This window comes from Rhinolophus sinicus, linkage group LG11 (assembly GCF_036562045.2).
Source record: "Rhinolophus sinicus isolate RSC01 linkage group LG11, ASM3656204v1, whole genome shotgun sequence".
NCBI lineage: Eukaryota > Metazoa > Chordata > Mammalia > Chiroptera > Rhinolophidae > Rhinolophus > Rhinolophus sinicus.
The window spans coordinates 54,309,796-54,321,519 of record NC_133760.1 but is presented as its reverse complement, the minus strand read 5'-3'; the positions used below and the strand labels follow the sequence as shown (position 1 = coordinate 54,321,519).

Sequence of the window (11,724 nt, the reverse complement as noted above, 5' to 3'; positions counted from 1 at the left end):
TATTTTAATAGACGCCTGTCCAGAGTGATCCCATTTTTATTTTTAAAATGAATATACATATACATACGTACATATATGTGTGTATATATATGTATGTATATATGTATGTATATAAAGTGACAAGTTTAGAAGCATATAGTCTAAGTAGTTTAACAGTGAGGCCATTTTTACACATTTTCGAACTTTTTCAAATTTTCAAATTTTGTAATATTTTTTAATAACAAGAATAATGTTTTTAAACGAGAAGGAGAGAAAAAAAGTAAATTGGAGAAACTCCTGAAGAGGCGAAACGGGGCCGGCGGATGGAAGGAGCCTTTGAAGGGGGCCCCCACGTGGCCACAAGGATGCATTTCCCTTCAGAATTTCCTCTAAGTGGGGCTCCTTCCTAAAGAGGAACCAACGTGCGCACCACGTGCTCCAGGTTTCTGTCGGGGTTGGGGTCCAGAAGCCCAGGATGTTAACATGCCCTTTGTTTCCTCTTCCTCAGTCTGGGCCGAACCTGCAGCAAGGGGGTCACCCCGGATGCATTCTTTGTGTATAAAAGTGGCATCTCCCCAGGAATCGTGGTGGGGGCCACATTTTACTCAAATTGTTTCCAGAGGTCTGTTTGCAGCACCTGATCTTTTTTTTTCCGTTGATGTTGGTCCAGCTGTTTTCTGATGTCCCAAGTGCTCAGGGATTGGTGCCGACAGGGGACATTTACCTGAAGGCGAGCTATGGGAAGGTTGAGATTACCGAAGAGACTACTTACTGTAATGGTCCAAGCATGAGGTGAGAAAAAATCTGACCACATGTAGTAGGAGTGGTAACAGAAAAGAAGGAACAGATATGAGAGAACTGTAAAGAATATGCAATAAGAGGTGGTAACCAACTTCACGTGTAGCTTATGTGAAAAAAATTCCAGTACACGCCAAGGTAATGAGTCTGAATGGAAGGTTATGCACCGGTGACAGAAATAAAGTGATCAGAAATAAGAGCTCGTTTTCAGGAATGTGATTTTTTAAAAGTTCAACTTTTGATATATCCCAGGGCCATTTCTAGGTAGAAATGACCTATCCTAGCAGATTCTCAATTCAGCTCCATCAGAGTCTCTGGGGAAGTTTGCTTGTGAAGGGTATGGATTTCTGGATCGCGTCCCAGATCGATTGAATCAAAATCTCTAGGGATGGGTCCTCAGTATTGTGGGGAAAACTTTTTTAAAAGAAGGTCAATTTTTAATAAGAGCCTTCTGTTTCCCTGAAAATAAGAGCTAGCTGGAGAATTAGCTCTAATGCGTCTTTTGGAGCAAAAATTAACACAAGACCCGGTATTATTATATATTATATTATATTATATTATATTATATTATATTATATTACATTACATTACATTAATTATATTATATTATATTATATACCCGATTTTATAGTAAAGTAAGACCAGGTCTTATATTAATTTTTGCTCTAAAAGACGCATTAGAGCTGATTGTCCGGCTAGGTCTTATTTTCGGGGAAACATGGTAGTAGGGATTAGGGGAAGGGGGGGTGGGGAGGAGCTCTGAAGCACAGCCAAGTTTGGGAAATAATGACTCACCCAGCTTTTCAACCAAGACAAAGATCCATTTGCAAAGCCTTCCTGGTAGCTAGCCCTCCAGCTTCTGGCTGTAAAAAGAACAAAGACAAGCCCTCACCCCGGATTGATATTCCAGACTTCCATGGTCTTTCCACCATTTCCAGTTTTTTGGCCCAGTCTATTCATATATGTATCGCAAGAAGGCATGAGAATTTCCACTCCAGTGCCTTTCCTCATACTCTTTCCCCTCCTCTTACCCACCTGGAGCCCCCATCTTTCCTAGACCAGCTCATACCCTATCTCTTCCACCAAGCCTTTCCATCCCAGTCAAGCCTGCAGCCAACTCTGCCTTAGCCAAGCTCATAACTTAATATTGGTACCATTCGTTTGGCACTTAGAGAAAAATGTTAAGGTAAGAGTGTCCTAACTCACCATAGAACATAAGTTTTTTGAGAGCAGGGGCTCCCACAGAGAACGTTGCCCTGCAGATCTCAGGGTGGCAAAGCACTGAGAATTTGCACTTGGCTCTGGAATTTCCTCCACAAGGTGAGCTCCAGGTTCCTACTAGAAGCCCCCAGGGAAAGCTGCAGAGGGGGCTGGTTCTGAGGGGTGACCTCCTTTCCAGCTCTTGTGCCAGGAGGTTCTGCAGGTCCTAGAATCGGCTGGCTGTGGACCAGCACCTCATAGGTATTTGACACCATGGCAGTCAAGGTCAGAGTGTATGTCCTATTGGTCTGAACACTGCCTGAAATGGTCCTCAGCAAACCAGAAGTTGTACGGAGTTGTCATACTTGACCATTCCATGTAAATTTGTAGTCCTATTGTAACTCTCCCATGCTTGTTTGAATTTCATAAGATTGTTTTGACTTATGAAACACTGAAAGTTGATGATTCGATGCTTCAAGACCTCTCTTCTGTCCCACCCTCCATCGCTCTGAGCCTTCTTCCTGGGGGTACCTGTCTGTGCCTCTGAGAAGCACAGCTCCAGGGAGTCTCAGGGGCTGTTGAATTTCCACCATGATGACATTCTCAGCCAACCTGGAGGGAAGCTCCTGATGTGACTTTAGAGAGCCAGGGACAAGGAAGCCACGTGGCAAGTGTGTGGGGAAGTATCAGTGCCCTGGTAGCCATGATTGCCCTTCAGGCTTTCTAGAACCTTCCCCAGCCTCAGTTATTCTGATATGCTGATGTGAAAACTTGCCTACTCTGAGAGTGTCAGTGACTGACAACAGCTCAGAGAGTGACCCTTCCCAGGACCCCTGAATCTGCCCTGGGGTCAGAGCTTTGAGCCTCAGGAATGAAGGATTGAACCCCAGAGCATTCTGGGCTCCCTGAGCAGAGAGAAAAGCTCTGGGCCTGGGCTCTTCAGGGCAGAAGTGAGGTCACCTTGAGCCAGTAAGGATGGGGAGTACAGTGAAAGGATATAGGCGGGTCTTACTTCAAGCAAACTCCAAATGTAGAAAAATCTAGACCTAGGAAACAAGCATCAGAGTTTATTTTTAGATTTATTTTTTAAAATTCAATAACTAAAGTTATTTAATTTTCCCATAACTAAGTTTCCACAGCTTTTGAAAATAGTGTTTTAGTTATAAAAATGGGATTTCTCACCATGTACATTCAGGAACATTTACTGTGCAGAACGTGGCCCACTCAGCAATGACATTACTAACTGTAATAGAAACAAGCTTATTAGTCAGATTCTGACTCATACAAGAGATGTTGAAGTTTTATAAGGCTGACCTTGAGTCATCAATTTTTGATGACCTTGTGATGAATACAATACTGCCTATAGTTTTCAGGACAGAAGGCAGTCACATCACATAGTAGATGAAACTGGATTATTTTATAGGGACACCGAGTCCTTTCTAGTGGGCTAGGGACAAAACCCACTCAGTAGATATCAGTCAACAAGTCCACACTGAGTACCTACCAGGTCCTCGGCCTATGATGGGCACGAAGAGTATATAATCAAAGTGACCATATTTTCTAAACAAAATACCCAGGGATTTTATATAATGAAGGTTTTTATGTCACTTACTGGTGCTAAGAGAGAGTCTGGGAGATGTAATTTGGACCCCCAACTAAAGAAAAATCTGGGACAAGATTTTACAGATTCATCTGGGTAAAAGGGTATCTGACATTGTAACTGTCCTAGGAAAACAAACATGCAAGGTCATGTGTCCAATAAAACCTGCTCAGGGCTAACACAAGGGTGCAAGATGTAGGCACTGCGGCAAGGAGCTCACTGTCCAGTCAGACGGACGTGCAAACCAACAATGATAAGGGGAGGGACGTGAACACAACATTCAGTAGAGTGGAGAAGGTGTGTGAAGTCTCACCTGGGAGTCAGGGAAGGTTTCTCAAAGCACGCAACTTGAACCGAACAGCGAAACATCAGGAACAGATTGCTAGGCAGATGAGGTGGGGCGAGGAACATTCCAGACAGAAATCAGAATGTCTAAAGCGTGGGGGGCTGGGAGGCCTTGCCTAGAAGGATAAGAGGTTCAGTGTGGTTACAATGATGGCTGATCGTGGGATGGGGCGAGTGGTGAGGGATAAGACCGAGGTCAGGTCATAAATGGTCCATTTTGTTATGTTCATAAATTTAGATTGCATTATCTAAGTCAAGGGCTGTCAAATAATTTTAGCTCTAAACCCCTTTCTTCATATGAAAACCTGAAAAGTGCAATAGAGAAATCAGATCAATGAGGAAGTGACCTGTGGGGACATGTAGGGGCGGTTTCACAAGCCCCTCGAGAGCTTGGCCTCCCACATCTCCACTGGTAGTCTCCGAAGAATTTCCATAGAGCACACTTTGAAAACCACTGACTTAGGACTTGGAGAGTAACCGATGGGCTCTGAGCAGGGGGTACAAAACGAAATAGACATTCGGAAAGATTACTCTTGAGGATCTGTGAATGGTTTCTTTAAGGGGCGGGGGGAGAGATGTCAAGAGGTAAGCACCAAAGTCCAAGTGAGCCACAGTGATGGGACAAATATTGGAGTCGCAGCTGCCAAAAAGAGAGGCCCTGATAAACATGCCAAACCTGCAGTTTGGACCCTAGCAGGACTAGGCCAGCTTCATAAATCCTGAAGTCCAATTTGGACTCACATCATTCTCAGCTCTCACCCTGCCTGCTGCCAGAAGGGAAAGTAAATCTCTGGAACAAGACAACATCTTACAGAGCCTCACAGTATCCCTAAAAGTTTCCAAATATAGTGTCTGTCACTTAATCAAAAAAAACCAAGCATGCAAAAGATAAAATTGACTGAAAATCAAGAGCAGCACAGATAATAGATACAAATTCACAGGGAGCCAGAGAGTGAAGTTGCCAGACATGGATTTTAAACTAACTGTGATTGATAAGTTTATATGTGATTAATAAATGACAAGATGGATAATTTCAACAGAGAATTGGATGCAATAAAAGAGAATCAAACAGTAATTCTATAATATAAATAAATAACTCCATAGATGATGGGTTTAACAACAGAGCAGACATAGCAGAAGCAAGACTTAGTAAAGTGATTTTCTGGGGGGAAAAATCATAAGAAAATATCCAGACTGATTCACAGAGAGACAAAGGAATGGAAAATACAGGAACCGTAAAAAAGAATATAGGACATGGCGAAATGACCTAACATATGTGTAATTGGAACCCCAGAAGAGAAGGAGAAAGAGAAAGAGGCAGGAGTAATACTTAAAGGGATAATGACCTGTAATTCTTCAAAACTAAGGAAATGAGACAAGACACAACTACAAGAATACAAATTCCAATTAGAATAAATCAAAAGGAAACCATGCCTAAGCTCATTAGTGAAATAACTTAAAACCAAAAGAAAAAGGAAAACATTATAAATAACCAGATAAAAAGGACATACTCTTTTCAAGGGAACATAAGATAAGACCTATTGCTAAGTTCTCAACATAAAAAAATGGAAGCCATTAGACGACTGATGACCCCTTAAAAGTACTGAAAGAAAATACGTGCCAACTTAGAATTCTGCACCCCAAAAAAGCATTCCTCAAACATGAAACTATAACAAACACACTTCCAGACAAACAAAAACAGATAATCTGTTAGCAGCACACCCACACTAATGGAAATTAAAGGGGAATTTTTAAGGCATAAGGAAAGTGATTCAAATCAAAGCAGGTGGAAATACAGAAAGGAATGACAGAAATTAAAAAGAGAAAAATTTCAAACAAATCTATAACAAAAAATAAAAAAGCCAACTACTGAGGAATAAAAATAATCAAAGAGGTACAATGTCTTCCTTCAGAAAACTACAAAACATCACTGAGAAAAATTAAAGACCTAAAAGTGGAGGGAAATACTAAGTTAATAGAATGAAAGCTAAGTAAATCAGCTCTTCTCCCATCTTTAGCTATAGCTTTCAGAGTAATCTCAACCATATAATTTTCTTGTGGATATTTACATGCTGATTCTAAAATTTTTATGGACATTCTAAAGGCCAGAAACAGCAATACCCTCATGAAGAAGGAGAACAAAGTGGGGGAATTACACTATCAGATACACTATTACAGTAATAAGACAGCGTGTAGTGGTGCGTGAGTAAATATGCAGGTTAATGGGACAGGATAGAAAGTCCAGAAACAGACCTATACATACATGGCACCTGACTAATGACAAATGTGGTGCTGCAGAGCAGTGGGGGAAAGAATATTTTCTCCAATGAACGATGCTGAGTTAGTTGGATAATGATATGGGAAAAAGGTCTAGACTCGCCCTGTACACCAAAATCAATTCCTGGTGGACTGTAGCTCTGAATGTAAAAGATAAGACAACGTGTTTCTGGAAGAAAACATAAAGGAATATCTTTGTGACCTAGTGAAAAGGTAAAGCTTTACTATGGAGAACACAAAGGGCACTAATCATAAAGAAAAAGATTGCTAAATCAGACTATTATAAATAAACATTTGGTTTATCCAGGGACGCCATTAAGAAAGTGAAAGGGCAAAGAAAAGATATTTGAAATGCATATAATTAACAAGGGGCTTAAATCCAAATATAAAAGTAATGCCTGCAAATCAATGAGAAAAAAAACAGACAAGCCAATATAAAAATGGACTGGAGCCGAAACTTCACATAAGACGACATATAAATGGCATTAAATTGGTACATACAACCACTTTGGCAAATTAGACACCATTAACTACCAAAACAGATCCGTTGCCTTCCTATGATCCAGCAACTCTACTCCTAGGTGTATACCTCATAGAAATGCATGCATGTGCTCATCAGATAAATACATAATGAATATTCATATAGCAGAATACTATCCAGCAATGAAAGCGAACAAATCATTCTTACATGATAGTACGGCTGGATATCACAAACATAATAAAGGGAGAAAGATATATAAAGTTCAAAAATAGGCCCAAAATGGCATGGTGCGTTACTAATAGAATGTTTTGCAGACTGTCTCTGCAGTAACATACATACAAAAGCAGGGCTGGATCTCACAGTCACAACATTGGGAGAAAGAGCATATAAAGTTAAAAAATAGGCCAACAGGTGTGTTAAAAGTTGGGATAGTGGTTACTTTTGTTTCCTCATTATTTAGGTTGAAGTTCAATATTCTAGCAAAATGTACACATAGCTGATATTATGTCCTTCTCAGTGTATTATGTCGAGGGGCAATGAGGTCAATTTGTTCTACTATTGATGAAGATGAATTTGATTATTCAATTAAAGTGGTGTTTGTTTAGCATCCATTAATGGTTCTTACCTAAATCAAATTTTACATGGTGGTTATAAAATGGTGATTTTACATTTTTTTCATTCCTTTTACATTTATTAAAAAAACAAAAAAAAACAAAAACAAAAACAAAACCTTAATATGGATTCATAGATTCCTTAATGAGCTACAAGACATTCCTATCTTTATTTGTTTTGACGTTCAAATGGTCCCAAAGTTAGCTAGTAGTGAGTCTCTTTGGGCTCAGTTTTTGAGCACTTTCTTACTTTCTGGCACAGGATGTTCCATTGTTCATCTTTTAGGTTTCCTCTCCAGCCCTGGAGTCAGCCATTTCTCCAAGAGTTCCTAGTTCCTTTTAATGGTATTTAGTGACCATGATACGGGCTTGAGAAGTGCTCATTGAAACTGAGTTGCTGTTTGTAGCTCCTTTCAGGGGACAGAGTCAGGGAGTGTGTGTGTGTGTGTGTGTGTGTGTGTGTGTGTGTGTGTGCACGTGCGTGCATATTCACACACCTACTTACAATTCCAGTCTGACCCCACCGTTCTTCCTTGCCTCCTTGCACCCCATATTTACATCTCCTGTCTCACAGAATCCTGGTTCCCCAAAATACCAATATTTTTACTCATCTGCTCAAAAATAGGTTTCATAAGTTATACCAAAACAACTTACCAAGTCACATTCAATCTCTCATTGTAGCTCAATAGCTCTTGTTTTCTTATATACCACCTATGTTTTTTTCAGTTTTGTCATTATGTTATCAACATGATATACCACTAGGGGTTTTTTTTGGTTTATATTGATTTTTATGTTTGTCTCCTCAGACCTGTTGCTTTACTTTTCTGAAATATAAGACATTAAAATTACTGAGAAGTCGAGGCTATACAAATCTGTACACGCAGAGAAGAGCCATTCTCGACTCTACCCCTCGTATCTCCTTTCCATCCATCTCTGAGTAATGTTATATTTCCAGATCTGGATGTGGGGATACACAAGTGTATTTAGTTTTTATTATTCATAAAGCTGAACACTTATGATTTGTGCATTTCTATGTTTCATACATGAAAGAAAATGTTAATAAAATAAACCCAGTGAGATGGGCCAGTCGGTGTTCAATCGGAAAAGCCTCATAACTAAGTATTATTGAATAAGGGAATTATTATAGAAATCAGACCTTGCACACTTACAGCATGAGCTGGGAGAAGTACCAGTCCAGAAGGGGGAGTGGCAGGATCAATGGACAGTCACTAAGGAGCCTTCCCAGAACATGGCGAGGTGGCAAAGTCACAGACACAGGACAATCTGGGAAGCCAAGCACATCCTACCATTGCAGTGGGACCACCGAGGGGTTGGTGCAAAAGCTGGTAGGAAATCATCACTTCTGTGGGGCCTCAGGCAAGTACCTGGTGGCTGCACTGGGGTTACTGTTGAGGGACGGGCTGGTGGGATGGTAGGCCGCATGTGCCCCCTGGCAGGTGTCTTTTCTCCACCCTTCGGGAGCTGCGGCGGCCTTTTGATCTTGGTGGTGCCTCCCTGGGCTACTGCCCGTTGGCAAGGACATGGTTCACTTGTGGGTCTGCAGGGCTGTGCCTCCCACCAGGGTTCGTCCAGCAGAGGCATCTCTGGTCCTATAGGGTTTCTGGGAGCACTCCCTGCTGCTTCAGTTGTGCCACCTTCTGGTTTGAGGTTCCTTGGGACAGCTGGGGTGGCTTCTTGGGCCCCAGGATGGCAGTGCAGCTGTGGCCTCTCAGGTGAAATTATTCAAATTGGGCTTCCTGGGTTCAGTGAAAACACTGCCCAAAGCCAAGAAGTAGCTGCAGTGAGAGGAAAGAAGAGCAGAGGGGAGGAGAAGGGCCAGGAAGCACCCAGCCCAGCCAGCGACGTAGGAGAGGCGCAGGGAGAGAGTGCTGGGGCAAGTTTAAAGTAGTTGCTGCTTGTCGGGAGAGGAAGGAAGGAAGGGGTGGCCAGCTCTGGGCAAAGACTTTCCAAACAGGTGCCTTTCAAGTGACACCAAGAAAGATGAGACTCAAATATTGTGAGCAAAGGTTTCTGGGGGCCAAAAAGTACTAACCAATTTTGCTTTAAGGCAAATTTTTCATATCTCCAGAACTTTCTAAGAATTAATACATTTCAGGGCATAGATGTGGGTGTTGCAACACAGGTGAAAAGGTAGTTCATTGGGTGTACCTAACAGGTAAGGGGGTATAGCTCAGGGGTAGAGCATTTGACTGCAGATCAAGAGGTCCCCGGTTCAAATCCGGGTGCCCCCTACCCTATCAGTTTTCCTATTCATAGTGGTCGCTCATGTTCCACTTTCCTTTCATTCAATTCCGATCCTTCCTGCAATTCGAATCCAGAGGGCGTCCCCTGCATAACTGCTCTGTTGGTGGGTTGCTCTCCCAAGTCTTCCTGTACTAACACCCCAGGTGTGCCTCGGGCCTCTTCTACATATCTCATTTCATCAACTCTGTTGGGTCCTCAAAGAGAAGGCAGGGACCCTCATGCAGAATTCTGCTGGGCTTTTCCAGGGCAGACCAGAGGGCTGCAGATACAGCAGCCTTCCCAGAAACAGACAGTAAGTGGTAACCCTACATTATCACTCTCCCCTTCCTACCGAAACAGTTTGGCACAATGGAGTGGTGGACAGGCCTACTGAGACAAACCATAGCAGCTAGGTTCTCCACACAGGGTTGACATTTTCCTCTGGGGAACTGGTTCCTCCACCCAGAGCTCACACACACACTTGCTTCAACCTCACAGGCCAAAAGCCTGGCTTACCTACTGTAACAAAGGAGACAGGGATTCTGCAGTGTTGTTCCTACAATCCCCAACAACTGTTCTGTGACACTGTCCCAATTAGAGTCCATTTCTGTCTTCACCAAAGGAAGAAAGGTGAAGCGCTGGGAACCTAGGAGGTGGGTAGCTTTGGAAATGGTTGGCCAGCTAAACCAAAATGTCAATGGGAAATGGCTTGGGGGTTCTTCAGGCAGTATCTCTCCTTTTTTCCTCTCTGATGAGCCCGCCCAGGGACAAGGCCTGGAAATCTGCAGAGTTGAGGGAAGGTGTCTTACTAGGAGCCAGTCTGGCAGCTTCTAAAAACTCAGTCCAGGAAGAGGCTATAACAATTATGCAGAGCTGAGTGTTACCACACAGATGAAAGGTATCAATTAGGCCACATTAGTATCTGAGGGGGTGTAGCTCAGGGGTAGAGCATTTGACTGCAGATCAACAGGTCCCCAGTTCGAATCTGGGTGCCCCCTCATTTATGTGCAATTTTGAGTAGTCTTCCCACCCACCTTCCGTCACACGTTCCCAGTCGAGGACAATTTGAAGGAGACTGAGAGTATCAGGAGAGCTACTGTCCAGTTACACTCCTTGACTCACTAAATGCCAGCTAGGCAGCAGTTCTGAAGACGAGTTGTTCCTGGCACACATCTAGAAGTGAGGGGAGCACCTCAAACGTTCCCAGGAACATCTGGTTTTGGGAACCAGATGCCTGCGAGGATGAGTCAGAGAAGTGTCACCTCAGATAAGTTGCTCAATCATGTGCCTCAGTTTTTGCATCTCTAAAATGGGGGATAATAATAGTCCCACCTCAGAGGCTTTTTTTTCTGTGAGAATTTAAAGCACTTACAACAATACCTAGTACTCAGCGGCAGTTGTTACCATCAGCTGCAAATCCATCCTCAGGTAAATGAATAGAGGGGCTGTGTGAGTCCCTGTCTTGCTGAACTGACTGCCTTGGAGAGTGTCTGCTAAAGGCAGTGATCTCGGTAGCAGTGGATGTTGAGTTCTTCTTTCCTGTGGACACGAGAGCCAGGCCACCCGTGTACAGGAGGATGCTCGTCCCTCTGTTCCCTGTGGCAGAGGTGCTATGATCAGGTACGAGCTGATCCCCAGCCGGGAAAGGAGTTCGCGGGGCTTCTGACACTCGTTAAATTGCTTCCTAGTCTCTACAGGACTGTTTCCACAAAGCCCAGTTTACGTAATAAAAACTCTGAATCTATGTGAAGCTCATACATTTTGAACCAACGGCCCATGTCAGTCGGTGGCCTCCCAGGCCAGTGAAAGAGGAAGACGACTTTCTGCAACTTTCTTCAGGCATCCCGAGAATGGAATCGTGGTGGACAGCAGCGTGGTTACACCTGACCTTGCCCGTTCCTCTTGGAACTGCAGAAGTGGTGACTCAGCTGCGTCTGGAAGATGAGTGCCCAGGCAGTGTGGGGGCAGGGCATACCATATAGACAGTGCGAAGAAACAAAGATGCAATGCTTTTAGAGTGCTTTCCGGGTCTAAAAGGCATACATAACTCATGGATCAAAGAAGAAATTGCAATTGAATTAGGAATTAGAAACTATTTTTAACTAAATGATGAAAATGCTAGATATTGAAACTTGTCAGTTACAACGATAGCTGTACTTAGAGGGCAAGTTATAGCCTTAATGCAGCTA

At 42.9% G+C, this 11,724-nt stretch overlaps 1 long non-coding RNA gene and 2 other non-coding genes across 13 annotated transcripts in view; 2 read left to right on the top strand and 1 right to left on the bottom strand.

Moving 5' to 3' along the window:
* Positions 1-198: 198 nt before the first annotated feature.
* Positions 199-11,724, bottom strand: part of LOC109451277 (uncharacterized) — a 38,593-nt gene continuing 27,067 nt past the window's right edge. For 4 of the 11 annotated variants that reach the window (XR_012490308.1, XR_012490304.1, XR_012490310.1 and 1 more), the window contains 2 exons: positions 1,573-11,469; positions 199-714 (listed from right to left, as the gene is read on the bottom strand). This is a non-coding gene — a long non-coding RNA (uncharacterized LOC109451277). Of the gene's footprint in view, positions 715-1,572; positions 11,566-11,724 lie in introns of all 11 variants that reach the window. The other 7 variants (XR_012490309.1, XR_012490312.1, XR_012490314.1 and 4 more) reach the window with 6 other exon arrangements.
* TRNAC-GCA (transfer RNA cysteine (anticodon GCA)) lies at positions 9,472-9,543 on the top strand. The gene has a single exon. It is a non-coding gene; the product is annotated as a tRNA-Cys (tRNA).
* TRNAC-GCA (transfer RNA cysteine (anticodon GCA)) lies at positions 10,462-10,533 on the top strand. Its single transcript has one exon. It is a non-coding gene; the product is annotated as a tRNA-Cys (tRNA).